Raw genomic sequence first — 18,067 nt, 5'->3', positions numbered from 1 at the left:
GCAAGGAAGTTGGAGTTGATGATCTCTGAGATCCCTTCCAACCCTGAACAACTTCAGTCGTTGGTATACACCTGGATCTGGGATGGGAGAAGTAGGGAAGAGAATGAAGGAGGAAAGGTCATTTATCAGATGTTTCTGGAACCAGCACCAGGGCAGGAAGGTCTCTGAAGACTCAGTGATTCTCTGTTGTGCTTTTTGCACAGATGTGCAACTTGTGCCAATTCAGCACAGAGTTACTGGCCACAAACATTTGGAGCCAGAGGATGAGAGGCAATGGTTAGAAACTGGAGCAGGGGAGATTTAGCTTGGACATCAGGAGAAAGTTCTGCACACTGAGAGTGGTGAAATACAGGAACAGGTTGCCCAGGGATGTGGTTGAGGCCCCATTCCTGGAGACATTCAAGATCAGACTCGACATGGCCCCGGGCAGCCTGCTCTCGTTGGAGGTGTCCCTGCTGGCTGCAGGGAGGTTGGGCAAGATGAGCTTTGGGGGTCTCTTCCAACCCGATGCCATCCGTCAATCAAGCTGCAAAACTCAGAACCTTCTCCTGGCGCTGATCCTGCCACTAGAGAGCAGCAGGAGAATGCTCTTCTCCTCCTAAAAGGAGGGCAGAAGGATGATTAAAGCTTTGGCTACTCTGACTCAAGGGGAACCTCTTACAGTTTTCCATGCTCAATGGCCTGGCAAAAGATTCAATTAACATAGACCTATAACTGCTGCTTTTTTAGCCTCAGAAGGAAGAGCATCTTTAGAGGCCTGGCTTTGACCTAGTGGCACATGGGAGCCACAACCATGGTGTTTGTTTCCCTTTCCCTTTAGAATTTCCCCTTCCAATTATGTTTTGCTTGTTCCAGAGCTAAAAAATAATCCAACAACATTGCTGGGCCTGAAGTGCTGGTAAAGTGAAATGTATAGAAGGGAAAGATTCTGGTTCATGCTGTTCAGGGAAAATGGTTCTCTACCAGAACCTTTCAGGAGTTTCAGGGGCTGTGAAGTGCTGCTGAGTGCTACCTCCACTCCAGGAATTGCTTTTAGGGGAGTGTGTTCCATGCTGGAGGAGCTAAAATCTCAATGGCAGGAGAGCTGAGCGCAGACTGAGATGCTGCTGCTGCTGCTTCTTGTGCCAGACTTCATCTACCCAGCAGGGCTGAGAGCTGTGGGTTGGGGCCTGACCTTTGCCTACATTCCTGCCTGTCCACCTCATCACCCTGGCTAGCTCTTCCCAGGCTGCCCCCACCCTAGCTCCAGTCTGGCACCTTAGCACAGCTCTCGCTTCTCATTTGCAGGTATTGATTCACCTCATCCCTCCTGGCACTGAGAAAATGCTGCTGGGCTAGTGGGGAGGTCTGGGGCTGGCCAGGCTGGTTGGAATAGAGAGGTGGAAGCAAAGATGGGTGACAGGGGGGGAATGAGGATCCTTGCACAGTCCAGGGGCAGTGGTGCACCTCACCCTCTGTGAGGCCATCCTGGGCTTAAGGAAGAGCTCCTTCTGCTTCCCTCCCTGCTCTTCCCTCTAATCATATCTTGGGCTACCTCTTGATGGTTATAGCTGTGATTTGGAGATGGAAAAGTGGCTGCAGCCTGGCAGGCCACCAGGTTTCCATCTGAGTCAGGCAGCTGCAGTAAATACACTACTCTGTGCCTCAATTTCCCTTACCCACATGAGGGGCAGAAGGGACAAAGCTCCTCAGACCTCAGCTCCTGATCCTAGCAGAGCTTTGATGAGAGGAGCTCTGTGAAGTGTGAGCTCTTCAGTTCAAGAGAGATGTTGAGGTGCTGGAAGGTGCCCAGAGAAGGGCAGCAAGGCTGGGGAGGGGCCTGGAGCACAGCCCTGTGAGGAGAGGCTGAGGGAGCTGGGGGGGTGCAGCCTGCAGCAGAGGAGGCTCAGGGCAGAGCTCATTGCTGTCTGCAGCTGCCTGCAGGGAGGCTGTAGCCAGGTGGGGTTGGGCTCTGCTGCCAGGCAACCAGCAACAGAACAAGGGGACACAGCCTCAAGCTGTGCCAGGGCAGGTTGAGGCTGGATGTTAGGAGGAAGTTGTTGTCAGAGAGAGTGATTGGCATTGGAATGGGCTGCCCAGGGAGGTGGTGGAGTGGCTGTGGCTGGAGGTGTTGAAGCCAATCCTGGCTGGGGCACTTAGTGCCATGGTGTGGTTGACTGGACAGGGCTGGGTGCTAGGTTGGGCTGGCTGAGCTTGGAGCTCTCTTCCAACCTGCTTGATTCTATGATTCTATGTTACCTGCTGAGTGTGCAGGGAGAAGGAGCTCTCAGGTAGGTACCTAAGAGGACAGCAAAGGCATTAGAAAAGAACTGGCAAGCAGAGGGAGGAGGCCTGGGCTGGGTGTGAAAGGTTAACATTGCAGACACGTTTATAATCAGAGCCTTCACCACTGCTTGGCTCCTCAGGGGCTCAAGGCAGTCACTGAATTATATTTTCCTTCCCCCCCCCCCTCCTCCCTTCTCCTTTTTGCCAAGAGGACTGAAAGGAGGAGAGGGAAAAAAAAAAACCCACAACCAACAAAACCCAAACCAAAACAACCCAAAAACCAACAAAACAAACCCCAAACTATTTGTTTGTCTTGTCTAATTTAATTTCTGTTATTTATCAAGTCGACAGGTTATTTGGGAAACCAGATGGACCCAGGCTAAAATCATCTGTATTTCCAACACGTGAAAAATGGGGTTGGGGTGGACACAGGAGGAGCAGGGGGCTGCATGTTTTGTGCCTGCTTATCACACCTCATCTCTCCTGCACCTTTAATCAGTCGTCCTGAACCTAACATGAGGGTTAAAGGGCAAAAAGACCCCTCCAGGGCACCTGCTAAAGTGTGGACAGGGAGGGTGTCTTCAAGAGCAGCCGTGTCACAGTTATTTATCCTCTCTGGCTTTCAACCACTCATTTTCTGGTGGATCCCATCTCCAGGAGTGATGAATGGGGCTCAGCTTTGGGCCAGTGGGCTGGGCTTTGAAGCAGAGCAGGTGATGCTTTAGGGAGCTGTGCCCTTTCCTCTGGGCTCTCTCTGAATGGGAAAGGAAACAGAGAAGGCAGAGAATCATAGAATCAAGCAGGTTGGAAGATACTTCCAAGCTCATCCAGTCCAGCCTATCCCCCAGCCCTATCCAGTCAACCAGACCATGGCACTTAGTGCCTCATCCAGTCTCTTGTTGAAGACCTCCAGGGATGGTGCCTCCACCACCTCCCTGGGCAGCCCATTCCAATGGGAAATCACTCTCTCTGTGAAGAACTTCCTCCTAACATCCAGCCTATAACAGGCAGGATTTGCTCTGGCCCACCTGGATTGGAGTAGATCATTCAAGAAATACAATGTAAGAGTACAGTAAAGGAAAGGAACTCTGTCACTACCTGCCTTCCTTTCCCTAAGAAGGAAAAGATAGCTGCAGAGAGGGGAAAAAAATCCACCTAAGGTGTTGTGGAAGCAGGAGCAAGCTGGCAGGAGGACAGCTGGAGGAGCAGCTCCCCTTCTCACCCCATCTCTCCGACCATTGCTCCCTCTGCACCCACCTGCTGGGGCAGAGCCTGAGACTGCCACGTCCACCTCAGCCAGCAGCAGGCTCCTGGGGAGGTTCCTCCTGTGCTGAGCAGCCCCAGCACTCCCCTGCTGCCTGCACATCAAAGGGGAAAGTGGAACTTAGCAAAGATCTTCCCTCTTTGGGCCCCGCTGGGCAGCTGCCAGGAGCTGTGCGTGGGTGGGACCCCCTGATGGCTGCCTTGGCACCAGCAGCTGTCCCTTGTCACTGGGCATCCCAGTCCCCAGCAGCTGGCAGCAGAACCACGGGGGTGCTCCTTGGCTGTGCAGAGGCCAGGCAAGCTCATGACATGGGAAACAACTCTGCCTGAGCCTGGCAGTGGGGCTGGGGGGGGAGGGGGCTATTAAGTGACCTTTAAAGCACAAGTTGCACTCTCTATTAACTATCATTCATGAATATTAATTACACCACTGCACGGGCTCCACACGTGGGCAGCTGTGCAGTCCTTGGGGGTCATTATTTCCTCTTGTACCATCCAGAAGCCAAAATTCATGGGCTAACTCCAGCTCTGCTTCTTCAGGCAGCAGAGATTTAAACCAGATGTAATTAAAGAAAATGACTTGGAAGATTGAAGCCCAGGCCAGGGGGGGGGGAGGGGGAAAGAGAGTTGGGGGGAAGCAATTCTTGCAGATTTGCAAGAGATTAATTTCATTTTTAGCTAATATGCTGTTCAATTTCCCTGCTCCTCAAGGCTGTTGTCATGCAACAGGCTCCATGCTGCTCCCCTCAGAGTGGCTCATTGGTTTTCAGTGTCTGATGATGGTGAGGGAGGAGGAAGATGTCAGAAATGTCTCCCCTTTGCAAGGTGAGACCTGCACACACGTGTGTGTGTGTGTGTGTGTGTGTGTGTATGTGTGTGTGTGTGTGTGTCCTCCTGCCCACCCAGCACCCCAAAATGGACCTGTAACATCCAAACCCTCCCTTCTGCCATGGGGGATGCTGCACAGAGCCTGGACATCCTGTTGCATTCCAGCATGGCTGGCTTGTGGCCATTGTGCCATGCTGTGCCATGCCCAAGCCTCAGGTTCTTAACTGGAGGGTGGCATAGGCCAGCTTGGCAACCATCTTTCTGTGCTGCCTAATTTCCAACCTACTCATTTCTGGGCAGGAAGAATAATTAACCACCAAGGCCTCAACACCACCTCCTTGGCATCTTGGGCTGGGCATTTCCAGCTTCCTCTTCGACACAAAGCCTGAAGGTGGGTTCTGAAAAGCCCTCTCACAGCTGAACACCAAATCAGGGAGATAAAAATATGCCTTTTCCTTCCTCTCTCCTTCCTGCATGCCAGCCCAGGGACACAGGGATCTGATCTGATCCTGCCTTAGGATTTTTCCTGCTCGCAGCTTCGAGGGATTGATGAGGGCACAGGACCAAAGTGGTGCCAGCAGCCCAAGGTGAACCTTGGCAATGGAAGACAAGGGGGTGGAAGGGCACATTGCTCCCCACTTTGCCCTGGTCCCCCTGCACCCTCTGGGGGTCCAGGCCAGCAGAGGCAGCATCCCCAGGAGCCATGCAGGCAGGCTGCGAGGGGCAGAGTCCTGCTCCCAACATCTGCTGGGCGTTTGTGTGTCCTGCTCCTGTTCCTGCCCCCCCTCCCCCCCACCCTCTTTCATCCTTCCATCTGCACTGGCCTAAAAATAGGGCCGTAGCTGGACTTGATCTGCTCCTCCTCAGCCCTTTGTGCCTTCCCTGAGATCCTGTTAGTGGCCTGGCAAGGAGGGGACAGGACCCCCTGGTGTCCCTTTCCTGCTGTAGGCTGAGTGATGCCTGGCCCTGCACCCCTGTTTTCTGCTCCACCTGGGCAAGGCCACAGCCACCAAGCCCTGCTCTGAGCCCTGCTCCTGCACACCCACCTCTGCCTGGGGTTACCCACAGCCCACCAGGAAGGATCCCTGGTGCCAGCCTCTCTCTTCCACCCACCCAGCCATGTGCTGCCACCTCTCCATCCCTCCTGCCCCCCCATTCCCACACTGAGCCCCAGCTTTGCCTGGTGCCTCTCCTAGTCTCAGCCTTTGCACTCCAGATCTGCTTTGAGTTTGCTCTCGTTGTCCCTAGCCCCATGAAGGCTGTTGCCATTGGCAGCTCTTGGGGTTCCCATGGCCTCAGGGTCCTCATGGGAACTTTTAGGTCCCCTTGGGAGCTTGTATAGGGGTCTCAGTAGGTAGCTCCAGAGCTCCTCATATTCTGGGGGTCCCATTTGGAACCTCTAGGGGTCTCAATAGGTAGCTCCAAAACTCCTCACGTTCTGGGGGGTCCCCTTGGGAACCTCTAGGGGTCTCAATAGGTAGTTCCAAATCTCTCCATGTTCTGGGGGTCCCCATGGGAACTTGTAAAGGTCTCAGAAGTAGCTTCAGGGCTCCCCATGTTCTAGGGGTCCCCATGAGAACCTCTAGGGGTCTCAATAGGTAGCTCCAGAGATCCCCATGATCTAGGGGGATCCCAATGGACAACCAAAGGTGCCCACAGGCCACTCTGGGGGTTCCTGAGCCTCTTACTCCCCAAGTGGGCTCAGGCCCTGAGCCTCTCCCAGGTGTGCAGCAGGACGAGCATCACTTTGGCACTTCCCTGTGTCCTCCCCCTCAGCCCCTTCCCCAAGTGGCTATGAATAAATCATTGTTTTATTACAGAGAAGCAGCTGCTTTTTTCCTTCTCCTTTCTTCCCTGCCACTCCTCCAGCCCCACGCCAGCCCTTTGGCACATGCTCGAACGCCAAAAGCCCCATTGAGGGCCCCTCAAGCATAGCAATTGATACACAGGGCTCCCCAAATCCCATTCAGCTCCTGCTTTTCTGCACGAGCAGGCTCTGAACAGCTCATTCACTGCTCTTTTTGTGCCCGGGGTTAAGTGGTTAAGTGTGTGGGGATTCCATAAAAGGCTTTTACTCCATGAAAGGCAATATTGACATTGTAATCACCAAAGAACTGTTTAGGCAGTCAATAGGGGGATGGAAAGGGGCAGCGGTGGGAGGCGAGGGGGGGGCTCAGCAGTGTGCCCCTCACCTCTCCCACTGATCCCCCCCCGGAGCAGCACTTTTGTGGGATTATGTCCCCCCAGTGCCAGCTGCTGTGGGGGGGCTGCAGGAGCCGGTGCTCTTTGTCTGGATGTGGGCGAGCTTGGGGACAGCTCCGGCTCCCGGTGATCCATCGTGTCCCAGCATCCCGGCGGTCCCAGCACGCCCCCAGCAGGGATGTACGCCGGGATCCCAGGGCTGGTACTGCACGTCGGGGCCCGGAGCATCTCTGTGAGGAGGAAAGGCTGAGACCTGGGGCTGCTGAGCCTGGAGAAGAGCAACCCCCGAGGGGATCTGAGCAATGCTCAGCAAGAGCTAAGGGGTGGGGGGCAAGAGGATGGGATCAGACTCTTCTCAGAGATGCCCAGTGGCAGGACAAGGGGCAATGGGCACAAACTGGAACCCAGGAGGGTCCATCTGAACAGGAGAAGGAACTTAGGAGTGAGGGTGCTGGAGCCCTGGAGCAGGCTGCCCAGAGAGGTTGTGGAGTCTGCTCCTCTGCAGAGCTTCCAACCTCCCCTGGCCATTGTGACCCTGGGCAAGCTGCTGGGGGTGCCCCTGCTTTAGCAGGAGGGGTGAACTGGATGATCTCCAGATGTCTCTTCAGCTCCCCCACCATGCTGGGATCCTGGAGACCTGCTGAAATGCTGAGGGACAGGGCTTGGCACCAGTCTTGGTAGTTAGACAATGGTTGGACTTGATGATCTTAAAGGTCTTTTCCAGCTCAAACTGCTCTATGATGCTGTTGTCTGCCAGCAGCCTGGAGCTGGAGCCCCTCTCCAACAGGAAGGGACCAAGCCCCCTTTACCCCAGCTCTAACCAACCTCCCACTGCTCTCAGCCAGGACCTCCCTGGTACCCCTGTGTGTGCAGCATGAGCTGAAATGGCTTCACTTTAAGGAGACTAATTGAGCATAGCCACGAAGGCAGAAGTGAAATTAATTCCCTGTGAGCAGGGTGAGGACTTCCCTTCCCACCAGGAGCCAACCCCACATAATCAATTAGGTGATGTTCCAACTGCTGTCCCTGTCAGGGAATGCTTCCACGCTGCCAACAAGGGCTGAGTGCTCTCAGCAGCTGCATTGCAGGAGATAGTGGAGTAGAACCCACTCCATGACCCCCTCTGAGCCCCCCTGGGCCAGGAGGGATGAATGCTGGGGTGGGCAGTGGGAATGGGATGCTGCATCCTGCTGAGTGTGGAGATGGGGATGGGATGAGGATGGAGGTGGAGGTGAGAATGGGGATGGTATAGAAATGAGGATAGGGGTAGGAGTGGATGGGAATGGGGTGAGGATGGGATGGGGAATGAGATAGGGATGGTTATCAGGATGGGGATGGAGATGGTATGAGGATGGAGCTGCTGCTGCTCACAGAGCAGCAGAGATTCCTGGGGAAGCAACCACAAACCACACTGATCCCACAAGGTGGCAGAAACCCATGGGACACTGTCCCCAGCCCCCGGGGCAGTGGGGAGGGGGCTGCAGGGGCTGTGTGTGCCATCACTGGGTGCTCCCTTCCCCTGCTAGGCTCATCTTGTTTGCTCCTGAAAAAGGGAATTGAAACTGGGTTTACAGTTACCACTCATACACTCTGCCTTCTTCTGGTGCCTCCTGTGAGCTTTGTGACAGAAAAGGCTTGGAAGTGTTTTACTGCACCCTCCAGCCCCATGGAAATTGTAATTAGGAGGCAGAATGAGCTGCTTAAGCAGAGGAGATGATCTCCCCAGTGAGCATAACCCCCCTCCTGCCCCAAGGTGTGGCTTTCAGCTCCAGGAAAGCCTGAGCCACCTTATTTCCCTGTTACCAGCTTGGACATGAGGGCTTGATGCTGCAGCAAGAGCCTTGGGATGTCCCTGGTGTCCCAGGATGTCCCTGGTGCCCCAGGATATCTCTGGTGCCCCAGGATGACCCTGGTGCCCTGGGATGTCCCTGGTTCCCCAGGATGCCCCTGTGCCTGGCAGCATCGTGGCTCTTTCCAGCATCACCCCTGGCACAGGCAGCACAACTGGAGCCTGTGGCACAGCTGCCAGCAGCGGGCAGAGCCCACGGCGTGGCTGAGCCATCCGCAGCCCCGCGGGGGTTTGTTTTCCCTCTGCTTTGGCTCCTGCTTGGATTTTTCAAAGGCTGTGGAGCAGCCAGGGCCCTTCCTCCCCCGGCTGGAGCACATTGTTCAAATTAGTGCCTAAATGAAAGGATATTGTTGGTTCCTGTTCTGGGATGATAACCTCGGCAGCCAGGGGGAGGGTGGGGGTGGGGTTCACCCATGCAGAGAGAATTTGCCCCTCGCCAGGGTCCGTCTCGCCGGGACCCAAACAGGCTGATGAGAAGCCACCCAGCAGGAAGCTGGGGTTTATCTTGGCAAACTGCTCTCCTTGCTGGAAAAAATCTGCTTTCTGACCTCAAAAATGTGCCACTGTTCCCTGTCTGGCACCGGGGCACCTGCAGCTGCTGTCAGAACGGAGGAGCAGCAGCTGCCAGCTGCCTGCTTGTGCCATGCCCGAGGAAAGGTGCTCCTGGTCCCAAATGCCCACAGGACTTTTGGGTCTGCCTCTTGCATCCCTTCTCATCTCACAGCCTGGGGAGATTTAAACCACTTGTAGAATCATGGTTTGGGTTGGAAGAGACCTTTAGAGGTTATCTGGTACAAGCTCCCTGCACTCAGCAGGGACACAGAATCATAGAATCATGGTTTGGGTTGGAAGGGACCTTTAGAGGTTATCTGGTACAAGCTCCCTGCACTCAGCAGGGACATAGAATCATAGAATCATGGTTTGGGTTGGAAGGGACCTTTAGAGGTTATGTGGTACAAGCTCCCTGCACTCAGCAGGGACACAGAATCATAGAATCATGGTTTGGGTTGGAAGGGACCTTTAGAGGTTATCTGGTACAAGCTCCCTGCACTCAGCAGGGACATAGAATCATAGAATCATGGTTTGGGTTGGAAGGGACCTTTAGAGGTCGTTTAGTACAAGCTCCCTGCACACAAAGAATCACAGAATCATAGAATGGTTTAGGTTGGAAGGGACCCCAAAGCTCATCCAGTTCCAACTCCCTGCCATAGGCTTGGACACCTCCCACTAGAACAGGTTGCTCAAGGCCTCAGGTTTGGAAGTGTTTTACTGCATCCTCCAGCCCCATGGAAATTGTAATTAGGAGGCAGAATTGTCAGGGTTGGGAGGGACCCCAAGGATCAGCCAGTTCCAACCCCCTGCCATGGGCAGGGATACCTCACACTAGATCAGGCTGTCCAGAGACTCATCCAGCCTGGCCTTAAACACCTCCAGGGATGAGGCTTCCACCACCTCCCTGGACAACCCCTTGCAGGCTCTCACCACCCTCATGCTGAAGAACTTCTCCCTAACACCCACTCTGAATCTCCCCATTTCCAGCTTTGTTCCATCCCCCCACTCCTATCACTCCCTGACTTCCCAAAAAGTCCCTCCCCAGCTTTCTTGTAGCTCCCTTAAGATACTGAAAGGCCACAATAAGGTCACCTGGGAGCCTTCTCCTCTCCAGACTGCACAGCCCCAACTCCCTCAGTCTCTCCTCATAGCAGAGCTGCTCAGCCTTCTGCCCATCAGATCCCCTCAGCATCCTTGCAGCCCTTTGCTGTACCCTCTCCAGCAAGTCCTTATCCTTCCTGAACAGAGTCTGGCAGCAGTGCAGGCTCCATCAACATTCTGAGTGCAGAGCCCATCCCACCTGGCTGCAACGTGGCCAGTCCCTGAGCTCTACACTCCCAGATGTGATTTTTCCAGGCAGTTTCACTGTGGTTGAATTCTCACAGATGTTTTGATTAGGTTTAGGGGAAGGGGAAGCTGAGATTAAAAAACAAAACCCCAAAAAACCACCAACTAAAAAACCCCAACCCCAAAGTGTTCTTTGATTAGAGCTCCTTCAAAGTTCTCCTGAGGAGCAGTTCCCACCTCAGGAAATTCTGATGATGTGCCATCAAACATTTCATTTCCATGGATGGGATGCAGGATGAATCCTTCAGGTCAGAATCTGCTGCAGTTACTGCTCAAAGCAGCTGAAGCCCAACCTCTGCTCCAAAATTGTGACAAAGGGATACAATAAAGCATTTAAGGAATGTATCAGATTTGTGTCCAAGGCTGAAATTTCCAAACCCTGAAATTCTCTGCGTTATGAGGTCCAAATGTGGAGCCTTTCTGTTCCAGGACAAGTGTGCAGCAGTTGTGTGTGTGTAGCAGGGTGGGGGGGGGGGTGTGCTTTGAGCTGTGCTGTTGTGTCATCTGCAGGGCAGGAGGGGATAATCTCATTGCTGTGGGACAAGTGGATGGGGACCAGCATGGGATGAGGATAGTGCTGCCTTGAGTGCTGGCATGGACTGTCCACAGCATAGGTCTTGTTGCACCACAGCCTTCTGAATTCCTCACCACAACCTTCTGAATTCCTCACCACAACCTTCTGAACTGAGCACCAAAACCTTCTGAATTCCTCACCAAATCCTTCCAAATTCCTCACCACAACCTTCTGAATTCCTCACCAAAACCTTCTGGATTCCTCACCACAACCTTCTGAACTCCTCACCACAACCTTCTGAACTCCTCACCACAGCTCCCTGGGGGCAGGGGCTTGCTCTGTTGGGAATGGTTGGGTTTTGGTGAGGGCAGGAGCACAGCCATTCCCAAACACGCTGAGTAGCATCCCGGAACCTGTGGGCACTGGTGCCCTTGTACCATTTGCAAGCTGGGAGCTCCTGCCCAGGGCACTCCCAAGTCTCTGTCTGCCAGGGGGTTGGGTCTGGTTTTGCCAGGGGCAGCCCAGGAATGTGCAAGGCTTGGGCTGAAGCTGAAGATCTGGTGCTCAGAGGCCGGTGGGTGCTCACCCACCATCATTTCCATCAGATGATGGAGAGATTTCCTGGAGTGACACTACCCTGGCACAGCTGATGGCCAGGAGTCAGAGGAAAACCCACAGGATGAGATGGACAGGGATTGTTGTCCCAGACCCTCACAAATGGACAAATCCAGCCCGTGGTGAACTGTGTTTGCAGCTGGGCTAGAGATGTGGCCCATGGCTGGAGCAGATCTGGAGACCCCACGGTAGGGATGTCCTGCAGCACAGGGAGGTGACACCAAGAGGCACCCAGAGACACCAGCAGAGCTGTGAGCCTCTGTCCCTCCCCCTTCCTCCCCATTTCCCAAACAATTTCCTCACCAGGCTGCTCTGTCTGGAGTTTATTAGTGATTCACAGGCCAAAAGGAAATGGTGACTTTTGGGTCTTGCTCTGGTGGGAGGGGTTGGAGCTGGTGTCAAGATTCCCCTTTTGTACCTCAGCAGCAGATAAAGCCCAGAGGAACCTTCTGTGGGACACCAGCTTCACCCCTCTGGTAGAACACAGCTCCTGAACCACCAGGAACCTCTGCTGGGAGTTAAGAAAGCAAAGAGGAGGAAGGCAGGGGAAGGAGGTAGAGGATAGAGGCCCCCTCTGACCCTTTTCCCTGCCTTTGAGTGATGCTTTCACCAGAAAATCCCATGGGAAATGCAGACCATGGGATGCTGAGTGTGAGGGCACTGCAGGGCAGAGATGTGGATGGAGGTGGAGATGATGGGGATGGAGGCAGAGATGATGGAGGTGGTGGAGATGAGGATGGGGATGAAGATGGAGCAGGGCCACACTGACATCAGTGCTCAGCTCATGCTGGACCCCTCAGGGCTGGTGGCTTTGTGGTCCCCTCCCTGGAGAGGAGCCACCAGCACCTGTACAGCCTGGGGCTGCTTTTCTTTCCCTCAGCCTTCAATAGTGACCAGGATCTATGAAGATATGAACACAGGTTTTAAATGTGGTGAGACCACAGGGACAAACCCTTTACAGCACCACCCTCTTCCTCCTCCCTCAGGACCCACCAGCACTCCTGACAGGTTCTTCAGACCCAGCCCTGCAGCCACTGGGCAGTGTGATGGTCCCAGTGGCTCCTGTTCCCACCAGCAGCGTCAGACCTGAAAGCCTCACAGCCAGGGAGGTGGCATGGAGCTGCTGGTCCACAGCACCCTCCGGCTGACCTGGGCCCCAGTTTGTGCCCTAATTTCAGCCCAAATGTCTGCTGGGTGTTAGGAGAGCTGCCCCCACCCAGCCCCCAGCCCGCCCATTGGCCCTGTGCTGCACCCACTGGTGTTTACTGGAATGTGTTTGCCATTAGCCTGCGTTGAGTGATGGTGGCCACGCAGCGAGGGGGGACAGTGAGGTGGAGGGGGCAGAGGGGCACAGGGGGCAGCAGGGTACAGGGGCATCAGGGCACAGGGGGCAGTGGGGCACAGGGGGCACCGGAGTGCGGGATCAGCGTGGCCCAGGGAGCAAAGGGGAGCAGGGGGCAGCTGGCACAGGGGGCAGCTGGCACAGGGGGCAGAGGTGAGTAGAGAGCAGTGGGATAAGGGAGCAGCGGGGAGCAGGGGGCAATGGGGCTCGTGGAGCAGTGGGGTGGAGGTGTCAGAGTGGCACAGGGAGAAGTGGGATGCAAGGGCTAGTGAGGGACAGAGGGCAGGGGAATGCAGGACCAGCGGGGTGCAGGGGGCAACTGGGCTCAGGGAACAGTGAGGAGCAGGGGGCAGTGAGGCACCGGGGGCATTGGAGTGAGGGATCAGCACGGCTCAGGGTGCAAAGGGGAGCAGGGGGCAGCGAGGCACAGGGGGCATTGGAGTGAGGGATCAGCATGGCTCAGGGTGCAAAGGGGAGCAGGGGGCAGTGAGGCACCGGGGGCATTGGAATGAGGGATCAGCGTGGCTCAGGGTGCAAAGGGGAGCAGGGGGCATGGGGCTGCAGGGGGCAGCGGGGCACGGGGGGCATTGGAATGAGGGATCAGCGTGGCTCAGGGTGCAAAGGGGAGCAGGGGGCATGGGGCTGCAGGGGGCAGCGAGGCACCGGGGGTACTGGAGTGAGGGATCAGCGTGGCTCAGGGTGCAAAGGGGAGCAGGGGGCAGCGAGGCACCGGGGGTACTGGAGTGAGGGATCAGCGCGGCTCAGGGTGCAAAGGGGAGCAGGGGGCAGCGGTCTGCAGGGGGCAGCGAGGCACGGGGGGCATTGGAGTGCAGAATCAGCACGGCTCAGGGTGCAAAGGGGAGCAGGGGGCAGCGGTCTGCAGGGGGCAGCGGGGCACGGGGGGCACTGGAGTGCAGAATCAGCGTGGCTCAGGGTGCAAAGGGGAGCAGGGGGCAGCGGTCTGCAGGGGGCAGCGAGGCACGGGGGGCACTGGAGTGCAGGATCAGCGTGGCTCAGGGTGCAAAGGGGAGCAGGGGGCAGCGGTCTGCAGGGGGCAGCGAGGCACGGGGAGCACTGGAGTGCAGGATCAGCGTGGCTCAGGGTGCAAAGGGGAGCGGGGGGCAGCGGTCTGCAGGGGGCAGCGGGGTGCGGGGAGCTGAGCGTGCCGGGGCAGCGAGGGCAGCGAGGCACGGGGGCAGGCTGCTGTTTACTTTAATTTCTCCAAGAGCTTTTTGGGAGATTTCCCTGCTCGGTTATTAAACTCAGATGAGCAGGGGGGGAGGCTGGGTCGCATGTGGTTCAGGGCACTTTCTGCTTTCGTAATTTTGTCCTTTTTTTCCTTTTTTTGAGTGTTTGGCCCTTAACTCTTTCAGGACAGGTTCCCCATCCCAGGACTGGGGTCCTGAGCTGAGCCCACCGCTGTGGGAGTTGCTACTGGGTGAGCTGTCTGCCAAGTGGCCTGGTGCCAGGGTGCTCTTGGTCATGAAGATGCTCAACCGATTCCATCCCAGCATCACTGTGTGGCTGAGCACAGCCTCACCACGGCCATTGCCCAAACAAGGGGCCCTGCCCAGCTCCCTGCTCAGGCTGGTGCCAGAGAATGGGAACCGATTTGAGTCTGGAAAGGGGAAGAATGTGGAAATCTCCCAAAGAAGCCTTTCATTTCCTTTAGTGCTGCAGGCTGCAGCCCACACCCTGCCCTGCACGCAGCCTTGCCGTGCACCAGGGCTCTCTGGTGTGCATGCAGAGGGCACGCAGTGGGTGTGCTGTTGGCATGCAATGGGCATGCACTGCACACTCCCACTAGGCAGAAGGGCTGCAGGGGGACCAGTAACACCATCTCTTGCCTGTTTCTACACCCCACAACTCCCCAACAAGGCTGCGGGCTCCTTGCCCTTGGCTGATGCTGAAGGCTGTTTTGCCTCTCTCTGCCATCCCAGTCCATGCTGGTGGGTCTGGACATAGCCATGCACATGCCCATCACCCCGTAGGCACTGCAGCCCCTAACCCATCCTTCGCTGAGTAGCTTTGAGCTCCTTGTGTTTCTCCTTCCTGCCAGAGGCTGGGCACCCAACACTATGTCCATGGCATGGGGCTGATGTCAGGTGGGTGCAGGGGCGAGCGTGAAGGCTCCTTCTGAGACCAATTTTGTTCAAAGCCCTTGGCAGGCTGCATCTTGCATCAGTTAGCAGGACACGGCAGATGAGGAGCAGCTGGCAGCCTGCAGCCTGCTCTGAGCATGGAGCAGGATGCTGTGTTTAAAGGATGATTCCCACCACGGCCAGTGCCAGGACTCTCATGATGCAAGGTCTCAATGGTCATAGAAGCCACCCGAGTGCAAGGAGGGTCCCATAGCCAGAACAGATGCTGAGTCCAGAGCAAGGGTGCTGCATCCAGGGTCCCATGGACCTGCTTTGGTGGAGAAACCTGGTGCCAGTGCCTTCTGGAGTGGCTCTGATGGGGGTCACCCCAGCATCCTTCTTTCCTGTAAGCTCTGAGGTGCACTGTGCTCATCTCACCCAGGTCACCCAGCTCTGAAACCTCAGCACATCAGGTCCTTCTTAAATGATTTTTAATTTCCTGCAGGGAGAGCTTTTAATTTATTTCTGGAACAAAGTGGGGGAAGAGGAAGGGAAGATGACTCTGAAAACCACCACTTCACCTTCGAACTTTCCCCCTGCCCCTGAAGGCTTCAGCCCAGTCCTCTTTGTGTCTCTGTGTCCCCTCTCCTCCATGCTCCAGGCTGGGGTTCCCTGCGGCTGTCTCTGCTGGCAGTGTCCCTGGGGTGAGGCAACAGCTGGCTCACAGGGAGCTGGTTTCCTTGCACGAGCAAATTCTCCTGGTCTCCATCAGATACAGATAATCCAGGGGCTGAGGGTGCTGGGATGAACCCGAGCTGCACCAGTACAAACCCAGCCCCAGTGAGACAGATCTCTGCAAAGGTTGCTTCTGGATCCCCCTGTGAACTCAGCACTCGCCCAGCTCCCACCACGGCCAGCGTTTGGGGCCCCTAAATGTGGAGAAAGGACCCCTCGAAACACAGGGGAGGTTCCCACCAGCACCTCGGAGCCGGAGCCGCGTCCGCAGGTCTGCAGCAGATTCCAGCATGTCCACACCCGCCGGCCCCAGGGGAATTCCTGGGGTGGGGACCAGCAAAGCTGAGAGAGGAGCAAATGCAGCTCCTACCCCACCAGGCAGACTGCAGCTGAGCTCCCAGCTTCCTTCTGCTTGCTGAGATCCAAACTGGTGCTGTTTCAGCTGTGCTTCCTCCCGGTAAACCCGAGGAGAAGCTCTCAGGAGGGGTGAGACCTTCTCCTTGCTCTCAGCGACAAGTAGTTTGCTTTGCTTTGAGTTCAGGCTCTGAATGAGAGCGAGGCACAACGCAGCACTCAAAGCCAAGGCTCAGCCGAAGGCAGAGCTGAGCTCATTGTTCCTCTGAGCTCTTTTTCCTTTCCTGCCCCTTCCCAGTCCGGTCTGGGTCTGTTTCTGCCTTTCCTGTGTGACGGGAAGGTTTTGTTTCTTTCATCTCAGGCTTTCCTAGGAGCAGTGCTGCACACAAGTGTCCTACTTAGAGCTCTTGGTTCTGTCCCACTGATTTCTCCTTGATGGAGGTGTCAAAGCCTATGGGGCTGGAGCAGCCTGGAGCAGGAGAAGCCAAATGGGAGCCTGTCAGGCAGATGGGAAGTTAAAAGAAGTTAAAGCTCATGAGTGTTGCTGCCCTGCAGTGTCTTGGGGGAGCATCTGCTTGCAGGGTTTCTCCCCCAGGTTCACCTCCAACAGTCCAGAGCTTTGGGCATGATCTTCATCCACCCTTAAAGCACCTTCATGCCCTCCTCCTCTTCCTCTGGGGCAGGTGGGATGCCTTGAGCCCTGGCTTTGGATGGGGTAGGCTTGGGCTGTGAAGTCTTTGGGATGATGGCACTGTGCTCATGCCATGTCAATCCCAGAGCTACCACGGGATGCTGGTGAAGGTCACATTGGGTGGACCCAGCAGGAGATCACCTCTCAGGACAGCTCTGTGGCTAACATGAGGGAGTCTTCAATACCAGCCTGGCCACCATGCAGTGCATCTCCCCCACTCATCCTTCAGCACATCTCTCAGCCCCACAAAGGCTCTTTATCTCCTGAAGCACTCATGGTGCTTCATGTGACCCCCTCATGGCAGCCCAGCACTCGTGGGACATGTTTGATGTTGCTGAGACTTTTTCTTTCCCAACCTATGGACATTTCAGCCCTGAGCTAGGAGGATAAAGGCCCCATTGAGTGTGTGGGACCTACCATCCTCCTTGTCCCCACAGGAAACTGCTGAGGCTCATGGGACCCACGGGGCAGGAGCTGGGAAGGAGTCAGCATGTCCCAAACCTGGCCACAGTGCCCATGGCAGGATGCACTCAGCCTGGCTCCCACCATAGGTCAGGGCTGTGGGTGATGGGGGGCTCCAATCTGTGGCCTTCTTCCCCCTTCTCCCTGGCCAGACTGACACAGGTGGAAGTTTCCCCATTTCCTCCTAGATACTGGAGGAATTTCCTGTGGGATGCTATGGATGCTTATAGACACAGTGTGTGTCTGGGGGTGCTGGCTGACAGTGTCTGAAGATGATCCAGAGTGTGCCCAAGTGGCCATGAAGCTCAGGGGCATCCTGGCCTGGATCAGCAATAGTGTGACCAGCAGAACCAGGGCATTGGTGAAGTCACTGGATGCAGATACTGGGGTCAGTTTTGGGCTCCTCTCTCCAAGAGGGGCTGGAGTGGGTCCAGAGAAGGACAACAAAGCTGGTGAAGGGTCTGAAGAACAGGGCTGGGGAGGAGCTGCTGAGGGAACTGGGGGTGTTTGGCCTGAAGAAAAGGAGGCTGAGGGGAGACCTCATTGCTCTCTGCAACTCTGTGAAAGGAGGCTGCAGTGAGGTGGGGATTGGACTCTTTTCCCAAGTAACAGGCAATAGGACAAGAGGAAATGGCCTCAAGCTGTACCAGAAGAGGTTTAAGTTGGACACTAAGAACAACTTCTTTGCTGCAAGAGTGGTCAGGCATTGGAACAGGCTGCCAAGGGAGGTGGTGGAGTCACCATCCCTGGAGGTGTTTCAAAGCTGCAGAGATGTGGTGCTGAGGGACATGGCTTAGCACCAGATTTGGCAGAGCTGGGCTTGTTGATCTTAAAGGGCTTTTCCTATCAAAACAGGTGTGTGATTCTCTGAGGTGTGGTGCTGAGGGACACGGTGCAGTGGTGCTCTGGCAGTGCTGGGTTACTGGCTGCACTTGGTCATCATAAAGGTCTTTCCCATTCCAAATGA

Source organism: Pogoniulus pusillus, chromosome 37 (assembly GCF_015220805.1).
Source record: "Pogoniulus pusillus isolate bPogPus1 chromosome 37, bPogPus1.pri, whole genome shotgun sequence".
NCBI lineage: Eukaryota > Metazoa > Chordata > Aves > Piciformes > Lybiidae > Pogoniulus > Pogoniulus pusillus.
Note: the sequence above shows the minus strand (reverse complement) of the source record.